The sequence below is a fragment of the Vigna unguiculata genome, chromosome 4 (assembly GCF_037176805.1).
Source record: "Vigna unguiculata cultivar grain cowpea cultivar isolate G323 ecotype 2 chromosome 4, ASM3717680v1, whole genome shotgun sequence".
Classification (NCBI taxonomy): domain Eukaryota; kingdom Viridiplantae; phylum Streptophyta; class Magnoliopsida; order Fabales; family Fabaceae; genus Vigna; species Vigna unguiculata.
The window spans coordinates 39843305-39862862 of record NC_140795.1 but is presented as its reverse complement, the minus strand read 5'-3'; the positions used below and the strand labels follow the sequence as shown (position 1 = coordinate 39862862).

The 19558-nt window shown below is 28.0% G+C and overlaps 1 pseudogene across 1 annotated transcript; it reads right to left on the bottom strand.

The window, feature by feature from the left end:
• Nucleotides 1-9417: 9417 nt before the first annotated feature.
• On the bottom strand, nucleotides 9418-10890 carry LOC114189723 (uncharacterized; annotated as a pseudogene). Its single transcript, XR_014994208.1, has 2 exons — nucleotides 9954-10890; nucleotides 9418-9879 (listed from the first exon to the last, which is right to left on the bottom strand). The product of XR_014994208.1 is annotated as an uncharacterized LOC114189723 (transcript).
• Between the last annotated feature and the right edge of the window lie 8668 nt (nucleotides 10891-19558).

The window sequence follows — 19558 nt, the reverse complement described above, 5'->3', positions numbered from 1 at the left end:
CACCCTAGTCATGCGCTTGACCTGACTCATCCGGGTTGTCGGGCCGACTAGACTTGTCCAGGTCATTGGATCGGATCATATTGTCTCGGTTGTCGGCTCGGGCCGACCGTGTGGGTTGTCAGTCCATCCTACAAAAATAACAAATATATATATATATATATATATATATATATATATATATATATATATATATATATATATATGAACTAAATTGAACAAAAGGAAATAAAACTACCACGAACTAACACATGTCACAATGCTAATTTGACACATGAAAATTTTTTTAAATTAAAAAAATAAAAATTATAAAAATTTAATAAAATAAAAAATAAAGAAAATCACAAACTAACATGTAATATGCATTGTTCACGTACATTAACTATTTAAATACAATTAACAAAAAAATCAAATTGATGAAAATTAAGACCTAATTAAACACTGAAATAAAATAAAGACTAAATTAAATAAACCTAACAAAAATAGAGAAAAGAGTGATTGACTAAGTAAAAGAGAAAACACAAATTTTTATCTTGACTAAAGTAGTCTTTGATAAACACCAAGACTACCTGTGTAAGAGAACTCTCCATTAAAGAGTTTGCCATATGACACATGTAGGATGTTCTTCTTAAGCAAGCATGATTAACATAATTAAACATCATAGAGTTGCTTAAGTAGACGCATATGATGCTTCCTACTTAAGCAAAATTGTTTTTAAAACCTTACACTACTTGGCCCTTTATACAAGGTCTAGAAGAAACCTACACTACTTGACCTTTAATACAAGGTCTAAATATTCATAATCTACTAAAGATTCTCCATTGTGACCTAAAAAAAAAGAGCTTTGTTTTACTTTGCAAAGATGACTCTATCTCTTCATGAAAGTGTTTAGTCATGCTAGAAGGTGTGCCATCAAAGATATCTTCTGTTAGGTCTAAATGAAATAAATAGTAATTTAAAAGGTCTTGGCGTATTTACAAAAAATTACAAATAACATTTTTCAAATGATTGAAAGTAATGAGCTTGCAAATTCTTTAATATCTCAAATCTTTATGACTTATTGAACTCTTGATACTTAATATACCATTTTAAAACTAGTCATTGTGATCTGTGATACATTTTCTTCTTGTTAAAAAATGAACGAGCAGGTAAATTAAATGTCGCACTAAATATTCTTAGTAGAAGCTGTCAAATATGTCCATAAATCATTCAACTTTCTTTCCAACTTTGTCTTGTCTACTTATGTTTTTGTATTGTTGCAGTGAAACAAAGCCACAAACTTTTTTCTTTCTTTCTTTCAAAATATCAATAAAGTGGTGATATTGAAGCCTGATGGATGGAATAATTGCCTTATATTACTAAGATTTCTTGAATATTGTGAAAATAATATTAGTTATTACTTTTTGATATCTGTAATATTTATTTTCTAAAAAAACACTAATATATTAAAATTTAAAATCCCATTACACGTTAATTTTCCCATTATATATTTCTAATAATTATAATATTAATAATGTATCATAAAGCCAAAAATTCGAAGAAGCGTAGTGATCAACCCAAGCTTGAACCGTTACCTTGTGCTCTTTCTGGATGAAGTCGAATCCACTCTTTCATTCTTTTTCTTTCGATTTTAGGTTTATAATACTTTCAAACATTGAGTAAAGGGCAAATGATTCATCTTTGAATGTATATGTGATACGTTGTTAATGCAGTGCTTAAAAGAAAGTAACGCACCCCACCTTCATTTTCTTTTTTCTCTCCCAGTCTCTCACAAAAGCATTTCTCACTTTAGCTTTTCTTCAATTTCATCTCTTCATACTCCATTTTTTTAGAATTGAGTCGCTTGTGAAAGAATAAAAATCATTCCTATTTGATAAAATTTTTAAATAGAATAAATTCTCTTGTAAAGATTCATTGGTCTCATATATTTTTATAATCTTGTCATCAACCGTAATGACACTACAGTACAAGAATGCATTCGATTAGCAACGAGATAAAATAACATCGGTATCTATTTTACTTTTTAAAATAATTTTCTGCTTTCTAAATTATTTTTATCTTAGTTAGGGTTTTGCCTTATCTTTATATTACTTTTTGAATTAGTTTTAGCTCAGCGAGGATCTAACCCTCTCTATACATTATTTTTTAAAATGATACTCTACATCAGCAAATTCTTTGTAGTTTTTTATTTAAATTAAATAGTTTAAGCATATCACTACAAGGAAAATCTTAAATAATAATTAATTTTAATAATAAAAAATTGTTACTCATCTATAATGACTTTAGATATCAATTTACAAAATAAAAAATTATCGGTTACTAAAATAATCACTATCATGAATAAAAAATTATAATTTGTAACTAAATTTGTCACTAATTAATTAGATATTAATATAATAACTAATTTGATAAGTTTGTTACTGTGACAATGATCATAATGTGATATATTTTTTTTGAAACCTTCTTTTGTATTATTTTGGATGTTTAAGTCACTATTTGATTGTTTGTTGATTATGTGAGGAATAAAAACTAATTTGTTGTAGTAAAAAGGAGGTTTCCTCTACAAGAAGGTTTGTCTATTCTTGTTTTCACTCAAGTGACATTTTTTCCTCAAACGAAAGTATGATTGTCTTAATATGTCTTAAAGTGGTGTAATTTTCGTTCAAGCGATAGTGTGGTGTTGCTTATGTAATCTAAGATGACAAGATTTTTGCTCAAGCAAAAGTGTGGTGGTGCTTATGTAACCCAAGATGACAAAATTTTTGCTTATGTAAAACATCTTTCGCTCAAACAAAAGTTTTGGTGATTCAATTTTTCCAAGTGAAATTAACAATAGAATTTTCTATTAACCAGCAAAATGTGGCTCAAGTGAAAGAAAGCAAAATCTCACTTTTACTTATTTATTTGTTATAGTCATTTTTCACTCTATGATTTCTCTTCAAACAAACTAAGCTAATAGGATGAACATTAAGTTGCCATGTTGCATAAAGTTACAAATTTAGAGAAAGTAAACAAAAATTTAAAAATTAAAGAACCAAAACAAAATCACTATAAAAATATAAGACATAAAAAGATATTTTGTCTTACAAGAAAAGAAATTAAAAATTATCACAACATTGCTAATGGTGTCATGTCATAAACCTACGCCATTAAACATGACTTAATACCATTTGGTGGTTCTAAAGGTTGGTGCAACGTAATTCGGTCTTATTGCTTTTCTTTTAAAGAATTACATTTTTCTCCAGAAAGTTAGTAATTGTACAAATTATAATGGTAAATTTCCTTTCTTAGAAACTTTTATTAGAAGAGTTAAATTGTAATTAACAACTTGTTTAAATAATTAAATAATTCATATTTTAAATGAAAATTGTTTTATTATATATTAAAATATTTATCTAATATTTTGTTTTTATGATGAATTATTGCTAAAACAGTTATTCAAAAATATATAACAAAAAAAATAGTAATACTATTTTCAAAATATTAAAGAATTAGTTTCTGTGTCGAATTCTGATTAGTCTAAGTCAAGTTTGATAACACTGATTTTATCTGTAAAAAATAGAGTTTGTAAACTTTTACACCTTGAAGAGTGTGAATCACACAATAGCAATAGCAATAGCAAAGGTAAGCAAGACAAAGTTAAAAAAGTATAATGATAAAGTATACTTATAACCTAGGCAAAACACAAAAAATAGAAGATAAAGTTATACTTTATAGAAATATCCGCATCATATATAATGTGAAAAATAGATATTATGAGATTTAATTCAAGAGACTAGGTTTTAAAGTGGTGTATGAAAGTTTTAGTATTACAGAGATTAATTATGAATTCACATTATTATCTTCAACAGTTAGTGAAGTTTTCACTTTTATCTAACTTTTATCTCGGTTTTGTTCTCATCTCCAAGAGATAGACGTGAAACCTTATTTTAGAGGATTAACACGAATATCACTATGATAAATACTAAAAGTGTCACTATTTTGAGGTTAAATATATTTTTACATACTTGATTTAAAATTAGAATTTGATCTTATTCCAAACTTTCATACATTTTGATCTTTAAACTATAAAAATAAGTAGATATAATCTTTTTAATTCAATTGTGTTAAAATTTTTTGATGTATCAAACGTGTTTTGGGATGACGTTTAAATTGTTTTCACTGTTTCGACATTTTCCAACTCACATGACAACCTGGAACATCGGTTAATAAGCACAACAAAAAAAGTAATGTTATTAAATTAAAATAACTATATTTATTCACTTTCAAAGTATAAGAATTAAAATATATCAAATTTTTTTACAAAAACTAATCTCAATTCGCGTATAATTTTAAAAATTAAAAACATATTTAATTATTATTTTTATTATGAAAATAATATTCCTCGGTCTTAAAATCGTTAAATATCAAAATTTAAAATAACAAGATCAAAATGTCATGAAATTTAATCTTAAGAATATTAACTATAAAAGTGAAATAAACGTTATTAAAAAGTTATAGATAATTATTATAAGAGATGTTATGAATAGTATATTTGTATTTTATAATAAAAATTACAAGTTGTTTATGGGTCTATGAGTTATTATATTATTTTATTGGAACCATTTCTATTTGAATATTTTATTTATTTTTATAATATATTTACTTTAGACATTTTTTTTTCTTATTTCGAGCAAGATCTTTATTTTTAAAGATGTTTGTAAATATCTAATTTATGAAAATTTTACATAAACATAATAGAAAAACTAAGAAAAATGAAATGTCTATAAAAGAAAATATTAAATATTTATAGAACTATATTTAAAAAAAATACCAAAAAGATGTAGTAAGACAAGATGAAAGAAATCAAGTCAACCACAACTAAAACATTCTCAACTAACCTCAACCACAACATTTGGTAGATCATCTTTCAACTATTTATGAATCAAGACATTTTTCAGTTACAAAATCTTAAAGCCTCTTTATGATATATTTCATATATTTATCAAGATATGTTACATATTTATCCACGTAAAATTATTAATAAGATGAATGAATGAAAGAACTTTTCATTAGTGGGTCAAAATGGAATAACTTTAAAAAAAAATAGCGAATCAAAATCAATTGATAAATTATTTATTATCAAATCAATTAATTAAAATTTATGAAACATGTACTTTGTCACCCTATAATTTTAAATTTTTAGTATGAGGTCATAGTTTTACTTCATATAAATTTATTTTCTCCAAAAGCTTATGTGTAAGAAGTATCATATTCTACTCGTCGTTATTGAAGATAAAGCTTCTTTTACAAAATAAAATTTTTATGAGCCACTAATCTTCTTCCACCATTCTTCTTTATGTAACTTGTCTTCATCAATGGATCTTACTAATCTATTTACCTAAGCACATATCTCGAACAACATTTTTATGTTAATATAATATTTTGAGGGAACAATACGATATGGACACGTGAGAATGGGTAAATATATCTATAACCTTTACCTTTTGATGGGGTTACATATCTTATTTAACATTAGTTTTATATATTTGTTGACGTTTGCATGCAACAAAGAAAAAATATAGGTTACGTCGACTACAAGAAAAAAAATACTATAAGGAATTATTTGTTACCTTATAACTTTTTCATAACGAATTTCATATATATATATATATATATATATATATATATATATATATATATATATATATATATGGTTACCTATAATTTTATTTAATCATTGTATTAAAAAATGAACTTTAAGCTTAATTCAAGCATCGGTTTATAATAAAACGAGGTTTACACTCATTTATATGCTAAGAAATCATATTATTTCTAGTCGGCATGGGATCTCTATCACACATCTCCTCACACTAAGATATATATATATATCGAGCATAAAACTAGACATTAAATAGTGATCTCGTAATAGTCTGATAGTGGGTGGAATAATAAATCGAACAAATAACAAATCTCATTGTAACAATAAGTTCAACAAACAAATATTGCTACGATAGACTTTAACTCATAATTCTGATACCATATTAAAAAGTGAATTTTAAATCTAACTCAATCCTACAAAATTGACTTGTAAAGTAAGGTTTGCACCTATTTATACGACATAAAATCATCTTATTTCTAGTGCACGTGCACGTGAATCTCTACGACATTGACACTTTAATATATTCATTTTTTAGTAACAAACATAGGCTTTATTTTGTTATAGATGAAATGAGTGTAGTTTACAAGGAAAAATATTATGATAACTCATTTACTTTGCTTATTCTTAAATGCTAGCTAGATAGATAAAATAGTTAAAAGTATAATAAATAAGTGGATATGATCCCATAATTTGGTTAGTTAGGCTTTTTGGTTAGATATGGATATAGAAAAAATAAATGGAAAAAAGATTGTATATGTTGCAACAACATAAAATAATTAATTACGTATATTCGATTGACACAAAGCTTGGAATGAGGTTTCATAGTCTATTAGGTCATGAACAATATTTGACACATTATTAAACAAAATCAAGTTAATGTATGACAAAATTTTAAAAATATAAGTAAATGTTAATTATAAAATTACCCAAATATAACTACGTAGTTTATTTAAAATTTGATCACATACCAGAATATTGACTTAATATTAAAATATTCAATTATAAAATTAATTACACATAAATGGTTATTGAATAGAATAGTTATAACTACTCATTATGCAATTTGTGTGTCCTATAGGTTGATTACGTATTATTTTGGCATACAATATATCGTTTTTTTATCAATAAAATGTATCTTTTATTGTGGTTTGATGTGGTGAGTTATCAAGTATAATTAGGCATGTTCTTAAATTTCCTTAATCATGTGTTAATAATATTTATTTTTTTTAAAAGAAGCAAAGGGAATAACTCATTTGATTCTCACATTTCTTCTTCTTCTTATTTTATTCTATTACCCTTAGTAACTAGACATTTTCCGTATCTGAATAACAATGACAAATGAATGACAAACTTACACAATAGCAATTTTAACATTTAACTAAAATATTAATGTGTCAAAATGGTCTCTAACGCCAACCTTTTATTTAATGTCAATTATTCGTAAGAACTTAAAAAACATATTTAATCTTGGTTGAAAATAATAATACAAAATTCAAAAAAATTTACTATATTTAAAAGTTTAACGAGACACAAAACGTCTTTTATATCCTTCAATAAATAATGATTGATTAGAAGTTACGGGACCTAATTATATTTGGTGACATAGCACTCCCAAGTGGGGACACTGGTTAAAGGATTAATGGTTTCTAGAGAACGAGATGGGAATGAAAGGGTTGTGTCATCATGATCACATCTTTATTATTAGCATTTCTTCATTAAAACCCATAGCAAAATGTTCTTAATTGTTTGACATATTAAAGAAATCAAAGAAATATTCTAATTTTTAATATTTTTATTTCTTCAACCCTTTTGAATTACTATAGTGTCAATGTAAAATATTTGTTGATTTTGTTAATAATTTATTTTCAGGAATCTAGTTGACTATTATTAATTAATGATTTTTTGTAACTATATATTCTTTTTCATCTACAAAATTTTAACATGAAAAACTTTCTTCACGAGATTTAACAAATGGGTAAAGTCAATAAGTTAATTATTAACTTATTTAAATAATTTGTAAGTTAGTTTGACCAATTCAAAAATAAGTAATAAATACCTTAAACTTATTTTTGAAGCTTCTACTTTATAAGCCATAAATTACATGAATTTGCTTTTAACTTCTGGTTTGATCCTTTTATTCATGTCTTTTGTATTCAAATACATTTTTCTAGATTATTTTTGGTGTGTGTTAGGTCAATTTTTAGTGTTTTAGGTGATTCAAATTAAAATAATAATAATAATAAAGTAATATTATAAAGTTTTAATTTTTTAATTCTCTTGCATTTAATTTCCGAAAGCAAGTATCATGGTCATCCAAACTTATATAAACTTATATGTACTCGACGAATTACTGAAATTTAGTGTTTTTTGTAATAATATTTCACCATCTCTTAGTGTTATCCAATTTGATTTTCCTTTATGTAAACTTAGTAAAAGTAAACTCTTCTCATTTTTTATTCATTAATCAAATGAAAATCCGTCATTTTTAGAAAATATTATCTAGGGTTAACTATGTTTTACGTCTTCAAACTATTGAGCGTTTTTGGTTTTGCTCCCTCCTTCAAACTTTAATCTATTTTGGTCCCTCATCTTCTGAAACTCGTGGAATTGGTCCCTATTTTAGCATGCCGTTAGATTTTTTTTTTGAGCTAGCAAACGGAGTTCCATGTCACCCGTTATTTTAAGGGTCAATTAAGCTACAGTGAAACGTGGCAAAATAAAAGTTAATTACTTTATTTTACTCATAAGCTTCTTATACAGGATTTGAACCCTAATATTGCGATTGGAGGATTGGAACGGGATTGGAACAGTGGTAATGTGCTAAAGAGTGTGACTGAAGAGGAAGATTGGTTCGTGTTGGGGAAACTAAGGCAACAACAATCGTCTGGAGTCAGTTATGAAGAGTGGTAGCAAAGGTTTCAATTTTACGCAGAGGAAGATTGGTTCGAAAATGTCGTAGAGTTGTGGCTCGTCTTCGGAAATAGCATCAAAAGTATGTGGGTGTGGGGAAAGATTGTTGCTCCTAAAGGCAACTACTGTGAAGAATAAGGGCAGATTGTTTTGGAGATGTAGAAATTGGGCTGTAAGTATATCAATTTCCATCACTTTTGCTTGTTATTTATGTACGGAAATGCTATAATATTTTCGTTTTGCAGTCCAATTCACACTACAACTATTTTGAGTGGGTTAAAGAAGATGAATCTGAATTCGAAGGTAAAAAATCTGAAATTGAAGCGAACAGCGGAAAAATAGTAGAGGAAGATGAAGTTTGCTTAGATAGGGACAAAGTTATCCTGGAATTGACAAAAAGAAATGAGAAGTTGAAGAAGAAATTGCAAACAGAGAGAAGATTAGAGAAATTCCTGCAATTTTTATTTCTTATGTCGTGGGCGTTTACAGTTTTATTTGTGGTTATGTTCTTGTTGAAGGTGAATTGTAATTAGGTTAGGTATGGAGTTGTGAGCTGTGGCAGTGAAGGTTTTTATGTTTTAGGGGTTGTTTTAGATAGGTATTGTATTCGTGGGAATTTGCTATTAATGAAAGAATTGGTGTTCCATTTTACTTCGTTTAATTGGTGTTCTATTACCCTTGTGGTATTAACAATCTGTTGGCCATTTTTTTATCCATTTTGGTAGCTTTATTTACATACTGGTTAGTTTTCAATATGCCTTAAACAAACATATAATTATTTACATATTGGTTACTTCTTTACTAATTTGAAATTTTTGACAGTTTGAACCAAACATATATTTTGAATTGATGAAAATGTGGTCCCTGCATCATATGAATTAAACAACTGCTAAGTCATTACAAAAAGCCATATAAAGTGGACATTGATCAAAATGTGGTCCATGCATCAAAAGTGGTGCCTATAACAAAAGATGGTCCACCACATGCCTACCCACCGCTATGGTGTTTCATTAGTGGGGGACAATAATCCATTCATGTACACAAAAAAAAACAAAGTTTTCACTTAATCCAACAAACCAACTACAAAGTTACAATGAATCAAATCACGTGGGTTGTCCAGTGGGTGCAGTGCTACTTGCTTGGGACCCTATAACTTGTGGAGTTGAGTTTGTTGTTATTGTAGTTGCTCGTTGCCTGCTCGTGCCAGCCAAAGATGATGATCTCTCCCTCCTACGAGGCATCTGCCTTCTTGCTTGTGCAGAATTGCTACATCCAGCTTCAGTTGCTGCTGCTGCAGGGATGTTCCTCTGTGTGTTCCTTTGTGTGTTACTCTGTGAAATGGGTATTGTAATTATTTTGAATATTGTATAACATAATAAAGATAGAAAACTGGATTAAATGTTACCTGTTTGGTTGTTCTGGTTGTGTTTCTCTTTCTGCAGGTCCTGATATTATGGCCAAACTGATTACATCTTGTACACTTCATGGCAATATTTTTCTTACTTATCTTTGAGTGACTAACATGTTCATCTGCTTCCCTCCTACGTAGTTTCTTGGGTCGTCCTGGTGGTGTTTTGTAGATAGGTGGTAGCAGCTCTTGGAAATCACTTTTAGGCCACATTTGTTGTCCATTTATGGGGGTTATTTCAGGTCCATAACAAGCCAGATATGCATTTTTCTTGTAATAGGGATGAACATAATCCTCAGGATTTTCTATCTTGTAGTGAATTGCAGCCACTGCATGCCTACATGGAATCCCAACCAAATCCCAGAAATAACAACTACAACTATGTTCAGTTAGGTCGACAATAAATTTTTCCATGGTGAACCCCTGAGTCACTTCAAACTTTGCCCCCCTGCCCAGACTGGAATCCAATTTGCACTTTTTTCAATTTCCTTATCTAGTCTTTTTTGAGGTTTAGGCATCACATTTGCAGTATATAAGCTACATTTGTGTCTTAGGGATGCAAACCTTCCCATGATGTATGATCTAATCCACTCCATCATAGTTATGATAGGTTTATCTCTAGCAATCAGAATTGAACTATTGAAGGATTCCGATAAATTATTCATCAACACATCACACCTAGGATACATACTAAATTCATGTTTGCACTAACATTTCCTAGGTATTTGAAGTAACCAGTTATAAGCATCAGGATTAATTTTCTGCAACTCACCCATTTTTTTTCCCAAGCTTGATAGAAGGTAGCCTTTGCAGCCCCCATCATAAGGTCTCGGATGACAACTCCTCCACCAAATCTCTTTTTAAAATTACTGTAAAGGTGTCTCAAACAGAACCTATGCTCCACTCCTTCCAATATCTCATCAAAAACTGTCATTAGTCCCTGCAAAGAATACAATAATATTGCTATCATGTCAATTAAGATGTATGAAACAATAAAATTAAAATTGTTTCAGATTATGTTTACCTTTTGTTGATCCGAAATGAAAACCCAACGATTGGATTGGATGTCCCCAATATCTTCCAATAATAATGATAGAAACCATCTCCAGGTTTCTTTGCATTCATTTTCCACCACTGCAAAGGCTAATGGAAAGTACTGATCATTCGGGTCTCTACCAACTGCAACCAATAATTGTCCACCATAGGTTGTCTTTAAATGACAACCATCTACACCAATGAAAGGCCTACATCCAGCCAAGAACCCCTGCTTACAGCCATCTAAACAGATGTAAAAAGATCCAAATCTTGGTTGCAAAGTGGGAGTGGATTGGTTAATTTTGATTTTAAAGGTTCCAGCCTTTACTCTTAATAACTCAGCCACATAATCATAAAGCAGAGCATACTGTCGTTGACCATCTCCCACCATGCAGTCCATTGCAATATCCTTTGCTTTGGCAGCTCTCCAAGGTGTTACCCCAACACTATAATTCTTTCTAACTTCATCAATTATTTGATTTACAGTCATGTTCCCCACATCTAAAAATTTGTCCAGCAATACCTGTGCAATCCAATCTTTATTTGCATTCTTGTTGAACATAACCCTCCCACATCTATGACTGCCAACAAGTGTCTTCACTCTAAAGGTTTGGCTACCACCAACCTTGCTCACCATTATTAGAAAGCCACATTTCTTTTTACAAACAGCCCTTACTCTTCTAACATCATTCTTCACAAATTTAATTTCCTTCCCATTCAATACACTATGCTCCATAAGGGCATGCTTGAAATCCTTCAAGGAACAAAATTCCATGCCTAATCTGAATTTGAAGTTCTTGTTCATATCTTCAGCATTATACTTCACAAATTTTGGCACTTTATCACTAGCACCTTCGTCACTATCAACATCAGAGCATAGTTGCTCACTATCGTATTCTTCATTGATCTCATGTTGTCTAACGCAGTCATTAGTCACAAATGACCCTTCACCAACATTTCTCTTTTTCCTACCTGAATTGGACTTTGCTTTCAATCTATTCCACCTCTCCAAAACCTCCTGAAAATTTCTTCGTGGCACATTATCCATGCCAAACCCATCATCATCATCAGCAACCCTTTCTTCTTCACTCTCATCAAGTCTATCTCGAACCTCTTCTTCCCTACCATCTTCTCCCCTCACCTCTTCTCCCCTCAGTTCCTGTCCCCTAACCTCTTCTTCCCTCACCTCTTCTCCCCTCAGTTCCTGTCCCCTAACCTCTTCTTCCATAACCTCTTCTCCCTCAACCTCTTCTTCCCTAACTTCTTCCATAACCTCTTCTTCCCTAACCTCTTCTTCGTCCCCCATTACCACTTTATCAGCAATCACTTCCTCGACAACCTCTGGCTGTACAACCTGTTCTTGTCCCGCCTCTTCGCCCACTCCTTCAATACACTTAATAATTTCTGGCATACTAGGAAGATGCTCCACGTACAGTTCAACTTCTTCTTCATTATCATCTGCATACTTAGCTAGGTTCAATGCTTCCTTATCATCATTCAGTAGCCTCAGATTGTTGTATATGCTTTCGGATGAACCCTTCCACCATAGTCTAACTTCACCACCGTACTTGAATTCTTTGACTATACCCAATGCTTCGAAATACGACCAACGATCAGGATCAATGCACTTAACAACATGTATTTCTCCACCAACATACTTCACACCCCTCTTCTTTTCAAACCTTCCCATATGATACAAAATGAGATCAAAACCCATCTCGAACCCTACATTGCAAACCAAGAGTAAAATCACTTCGATTAAAACCAAATGGAACTACACAGAGAAAAGAAAAAACGAAACCAAAAAATAACCACTTACCTCGTCAAAGAAATACGCGACACGAACCCACCAATCTGTCTTCGAGTTGCAAACCAAAACCCCCAATTTTGTTTTCGAAATCAAAACCCTATTCCAATTCGCAGTCACACTTTAAAGCTTCTTTTCCAAAAGATCAGTTCCACTACCACTATCATGCAAGGCAACCTGGGTATCGGAAGGGTCGTTTCCAATCTTTTGTATACTTTCTGATTAACAAAACCAAAGCTTCACACTCACTCAAGTTTACTTTTCGTCGTCCACGTTTGCACTGTAGCTCAAATTTGTCTTAAGGATAACGTGTGACCTGGAACTCCGTCTGCCAGCTCAATAAAAAACTAACGGCGTGCTAAAATAGGGACCAATTCCACAAGTTTCAGAAGATGGGGGACCAAAATAGATTAAAGTTTGAAGGAGGGACCAAAACCAAAAACGCTCAATAGTTTGAGGACGTAAAACATAGTTAACCCTATTATCTATTATATTTCATTTTAATTATAAATATTTTATCACATTTATTGAATATTATAGTCGGATCACATGAATCTATTTTTAAGATCTAAAGGTAAAGTATTCCTTATCTTTAATTTTCTTTCATGTTTATGTTCAGACTCAATTTTCTTCCAAAATTAAAATTTTGCTTTCTTGTAGGAGAATAGACTTCCAACTTATTTCAGAAGCTCTTAAAAGGGAAATAGAATTTTTATCTTAAAGGTTTTATCCTTTTACACCTAACAAGATAGAGTAATTGAAAAAAAAAATTGTCATCTTCTTGATGTTTGAAACAAACACCTAGTATATGGTTTGAAACAAACATCTAGAATATGGTTTGAAAGTTCCATAGCACATTGCTTGGCTTTTCATTCATACAAAGCAAGTATGATATGTCACTTTTTATACAAAAGACCTCAAAATGAATTGTCATATTTCTTGTTTATGTGGATGATAATATGGTTACTAGATCATATCAAAAAGTTGTCTCTAATATAAAAAAAAAATTGTTACATTCAACCTTCCATGTGTAATATCTTGGCCAACTTACTCCTTGAGATTATAAGTACATTTCTATCAAAGAGACATTTATGTCAATCAACACAACTATATCCAAGATTTAATCTTAGTTTACCTCACCAATGCATCTCCGATGGACACTCCCATGGAAATTAGTGTAAAATTAAGACGAGTTGAAGGGGAACTTCTATTGGACCCTACTTTCTAGTGAAAGTTGGTTGGAAGTCTTATCTACCTAACTATCACCATACTTAACATCTATTTTGTTGTCCATACAATCAGCATATTCATGCTAACTCTTAGGCGCTTACATGTTTCAACAATACACCGTATTATTAGATATTTACTTTGCAATACCAGTCATGGTCTTTTCTTCCCTTTAGTGCATCATCACACTTAAAGTCCACAATGTTGCTAATTGGGTTGGATGCCTTAACACACACAAATCTACTACTAGTTGGTGCATGTTTTTAGGTGATTATATGATCTCTTAGAAATACAGGAAGCAAGACTTAGTCTTTAAACCTTCTATTGAAGTAGAATATTATGTTGTTATGAGATTATTTGGTTATGTGGACTTTTTTCAAAATTTGGTTTCTTACAAAATAAAGACCAACTCCACTTCATGTTGACAACCATAAAAGAACTATATTTACCATAAAAGAACTAAACACATAGAGATAGATTGTTAATCAATTAAGAAATCTTATCATTGTTAAATTATCACTTTATCACAGGTCTCTACATCAGTTTAAATTGCTAACACATTCACCAAATCTCTGCCACGTCAACATCATAATTTCTTAATTAGCAAATTGTTGCTTTTTGACTTACAAACATCAATTTAAGGAAAGATGTCAACAAATTTGATTAAGTTGAATATCTGAAATTTATTGATAAAATATTATTTATTATTAGTGTATATTTGTTTATAACTTTACAATTACGATTAGGTTATAGTTTAATTATAGAATTAGCATTTATAGCATATGAATTGTTATGATAATATAAAAATTGTATAATGAGAATTCTCCATAAGGAAAAACATGATTTCCAATCTATTTTCTTAACATAAGTAAGAAAAACACAACTTAAAACTTCAAAGTTAATTAAATAATTACTATTTCAACTTCCACATTCAAAAATATGGATTCTAGAAGAAAATATATTGTATTTCTAAAATTTGAATTATAGTGGGAAAACTTCTAGCTTCTCTTTGCTACATTAGGTCTTTAAAAGGAGTGAAGTAAGAATGCCATGGTAGCATTCTAATATATAATACCCCACGTCTTACTATATTTACTTATTGACTCTCGCTCAGACCCAAAATCCAAAACAAAGTCCAAACTATTTAAACCTTTCTACTCTTTGCACCCCTCTCTTAACCCATATATCATTCACTCAAAGAATAAGATAATCAAACAATTTAATTTACTGAGTACAATAAATTTCGTATAAAGAAATTGTATCTATACAAAATTTATACTTATATAAAATTATTTTATATTTCATTTATATAAACCAAAGTTCACGTATCATATTTTTCTAGATACTAAAATATGAATGATTCTATCACTTGTTATTTATTTCAATGTATACTTTGATTAAAATTATACTTTATATAATTTTTTAATGATGCAATATTATTTGGTGTAAGTTATATATATATATATATATATATATATATATATATATATGAATTGATACTAATTAATAAATTTATATAAAAGGTGTATATTCTTGATCAAATTATTAAATTATAATTTTTATAACATCATAAATATTCATGTTAGATTTTGTTACAATTAAATAATAATAAAACTGTGATTAAATTTTTCATATTTTAGTATATTTTGAAAATATATATATATATATATATATATATATATTATGTTTGTTTTATTTACATAAATTATGTATAAAATAATTTGACATAAATATTATTTTGTATATATGGTTTATGTTCAATTCATACATGAACTTTAAAAAATTATAATACTTTTGAAGTTATTAATTGATGTAGTACTGTTAAAAGTTATACTGGTGTAGTTAACTTCATCTAACTAATCAAATATATATTTTTATTTAAATATATTGAGAAACAATCTTTTTTGAGACGTTTACTGCACTATATTCTTGAAGTTTGCTTGAGTTGTATTTTCGAAAACACAAACCTCAATTTCGTTCAATCAAATAATTTTTTGAACCATTAAATTATTTCTGCTCATTTTTAATATTTTTATTTATTATTTAATTTTTCAAATCAAAAGTTTTGATTTTTAATTTCATGCGTTCAATTATATAAATTTTAATTTATTTGAAATCTTATACTTTATATTATGTTTGAGTCTCTGTTTTATTTTAATTTTTAAAATAATTCATTAAAAAAAAACCATTCTTTCTCAACAATTCGACTCATTCAATATCTACCGAGTCTACTAAAATCTCTAAGATATTTTTTTCTCATCAAAACTTTAACTTATTCAAACACTAAAAGAAAATTTCTAAATAGTAACAAATTTTAATGATTAATAATTATTAGTAACTATAATGATCAATTTAAATATTTATTTACAAAACAAAAAATTATTATTGATTACTAAAATAGTCATTATTATAAATAAAAAATCATAATTGGTTATTAAAATTAACTACTAAGATTTTGACTATAAAAAATTGATCACAAAAAATTAGTTACCAAGATTTTTACTACTAAATAAAATAGTTTTTAAATTAATATCTAATTAATTAGTAATCAATTATAATTTTTTATTCATAATAGTAATTATTTTAGTAACCAATATTTTTAGTTTTGTAAATTGGTATCTAAATTGATCAGATTAATTATTTTTAGTTTCTAAAATTAGTTTATAATTGAAAATTTTCTTGTAATGAAATGGTTATATTTACGAAATGAAATCTTCAATTTCACCAAATCAACCCATTTTATTATTTTACTATTTTTTATAAATATTTAATCTTTATCTAATTGTTGTTTGATTATCTTATTTTCTATTTACCCAATTATAATTTATATCTAGATATTTGATATTGAATAAAATAACATGCGTATCATTTTCACATTAAATCTTTAATAACATCATATTTACTCCGGTGAGGTTTTTATTTTTTGTAAAATAAAAATTAATTAATATTTAAAATGACAAAAATTCATATACATATGTAATATCTGATTAGAATGAAAATGAGACAAATATTTCGTACTTATTATAAATATAAATTTATAAATTTATAAATTCTTACTTGAAAAACAAGGACAAGATAATAAAACTCGTACATGTTCGATCTCTAAACATGAAAATCCATTCCTTGAGGCAACTATTGGAACACTTTTCGATTGAAAGTCATTGTGATCTTTGAAAGAAGTAATGGAAAAGAAATAAACAAAGCATTCCCTTTATGTTATTACTATCAACATCTTTATTACATATATCAATTTCTCTGAATTGAAAACATTGAAATCGGTATATTCTACTGTGTTATACAAAACATGTATAGAAAATACTTTCTCTTTATTTTATTATTAAATATTAGGCTTATTTTAACTTAATTCAACATGCAAAATAAACTAAAAATATTTATAAACCAAGCCGCATCAAATTAATCGGACCAAAATGTTATTTACTTTAATTTTATCACTACAATAAAAATCACTTAGACAACATCATAAAATTGTGATCTAAATTACAAAGATTGTGGTCTAAAGATTAGACTACAGTTTTTAAACGTGATATAGGTGAGTGTAGCTATAGGTAATAGACAACGGTTTTTAGTACGACAATATTTTTAACGCCGTTGCATCAAATCCTCACAAATAGACAACAACTTTTTAAGTTGATTTTAAACATCATCTATATTTTTAGATCACATTTTTACTAGTTTTGCCCACATAGTTTAACGTAACAGTTATATAATTATGGAGTATATTTATACAACATTTGTAAAAATATTATTTATTATATGTTTATGATACATTTATTTAATGGTTGTCTAATATAGTATTGTCTAAAACTACGAAATGTTGTAGTTTATTAATCCAACTTGCTTTCCAAACAAAACAAAAAAATTCAACTTGCTTATAATTAATCAAAATCAATGTATCTTGTGAACATAATCTATGTGGCATCCTATTGAAGTTTAAAAGAGTGAACTTTACGTGTGTCCTTCAGCCATATGCTCCAAATCAAATTGGTGCAATATGTTTGTCATAATTTTTCAGTAATAATTTAAAACTCTCTTCTAACCTTTTCAACCAGTCATTTGCAATCATCAAATAATAGGAACTGTGATGAATGAAGAGGAGATAATGAACTCTCACAAGTAAATTATTTCATTAGAAGAGGAGCTCTCATGTTTAGTTTCCAACAATGTATAATTAATATATTAATTTTATAACGTGTATTAAAAGATTTATTTTTATAAATTAAAATAAAAATTACAACAAATTTATTTTTATAGAATAATTCATACTAATATTTCTAAAATACAGTTTTAAATTTTTTATATAAATTCATTTTATAGAAAATAATTACTTTTTTCTTTATAAGTAATTGTTGAAATTTTGATTTAACTATAGTCTAAAAAACCTATGACTAAATTATATTTTTAGTTTCTAAGTAGTTGAAATTTAAATCTTTAGTATTTTCTTTAAATTTTATTTTATTTTCTTCTATATATATATATATATATATATATATATATATATATATATATATATAACACCTTATGTATATCACGATTTATCTCATCAATATATATATCAACATAAATATAATACAATAGTCATATGTACTAACGTATTAAATATCATTGTTAACTCATTAACAAGTATACCAAATTGTTCAAGTAATAATTTGAAAACTTTAAGTATCATTTCCCAAAAAAATTGTGTGTGTTTAATTAACATACATTCTTACTAATTGAGACTAACAATATATATAGGCTTAATTACCATTTTGGTCCTTTAATTTATTGGGTTGATTTATTTTGGTCCCCTTATTACTTCTTGGTTCAATTTGGTCATCTAACTCTTGAAGAAGGTTCAATTTGGTCTCTGCTGTTAAGTCTACGTTAACGCCGTCTTCGTACATGCTACGTGTCATTTTGTGGAATTTTAAATTTTTTAAAATTTTTTTAAAATTTTTTAATTATTTTTTAAAAAAAAATTAAAGTGCCACATGTCACCTTATGATTGTGACACATATCAAATTGAGATTTTTTTATTTAAAAAATTATACTGCCACGTGGCAGGTCACGATTGTGTCACGTGTCAAGCTAACATTGGTTGTTTCAATTTAATCCCTCTATCTACAATTTTGATTCAATTTAGTCCCCTAATTTTTTAAAATGATTCAATTTTGTCCTCTCTAATTTGATACCAAATTAGTAATTAAGCTTAATTATATCTTATATATACATATTAAAATAATTTTTACTATATTTATAGATTAAATTACTCCATCTAATTATTCAAATTATTTTTTTTTACATGTATAGAAAATTTCAAGTGTAAAAAAATTACAAGTGAAAAATGTAAGAAATGAAATCATTTTAACATGAATATATAAATTGATGTATAAATGGTAACAATTTTTTTTTAACATGAATATATAAATTGTAATTAAGCTTAATTATTAATTTGGTCTCAAATTGGAGAGGATAAAATTGAATCATTTTAAAAAATTGGGGGACTAAATTGAATCAAAATTTCAAATAGAGG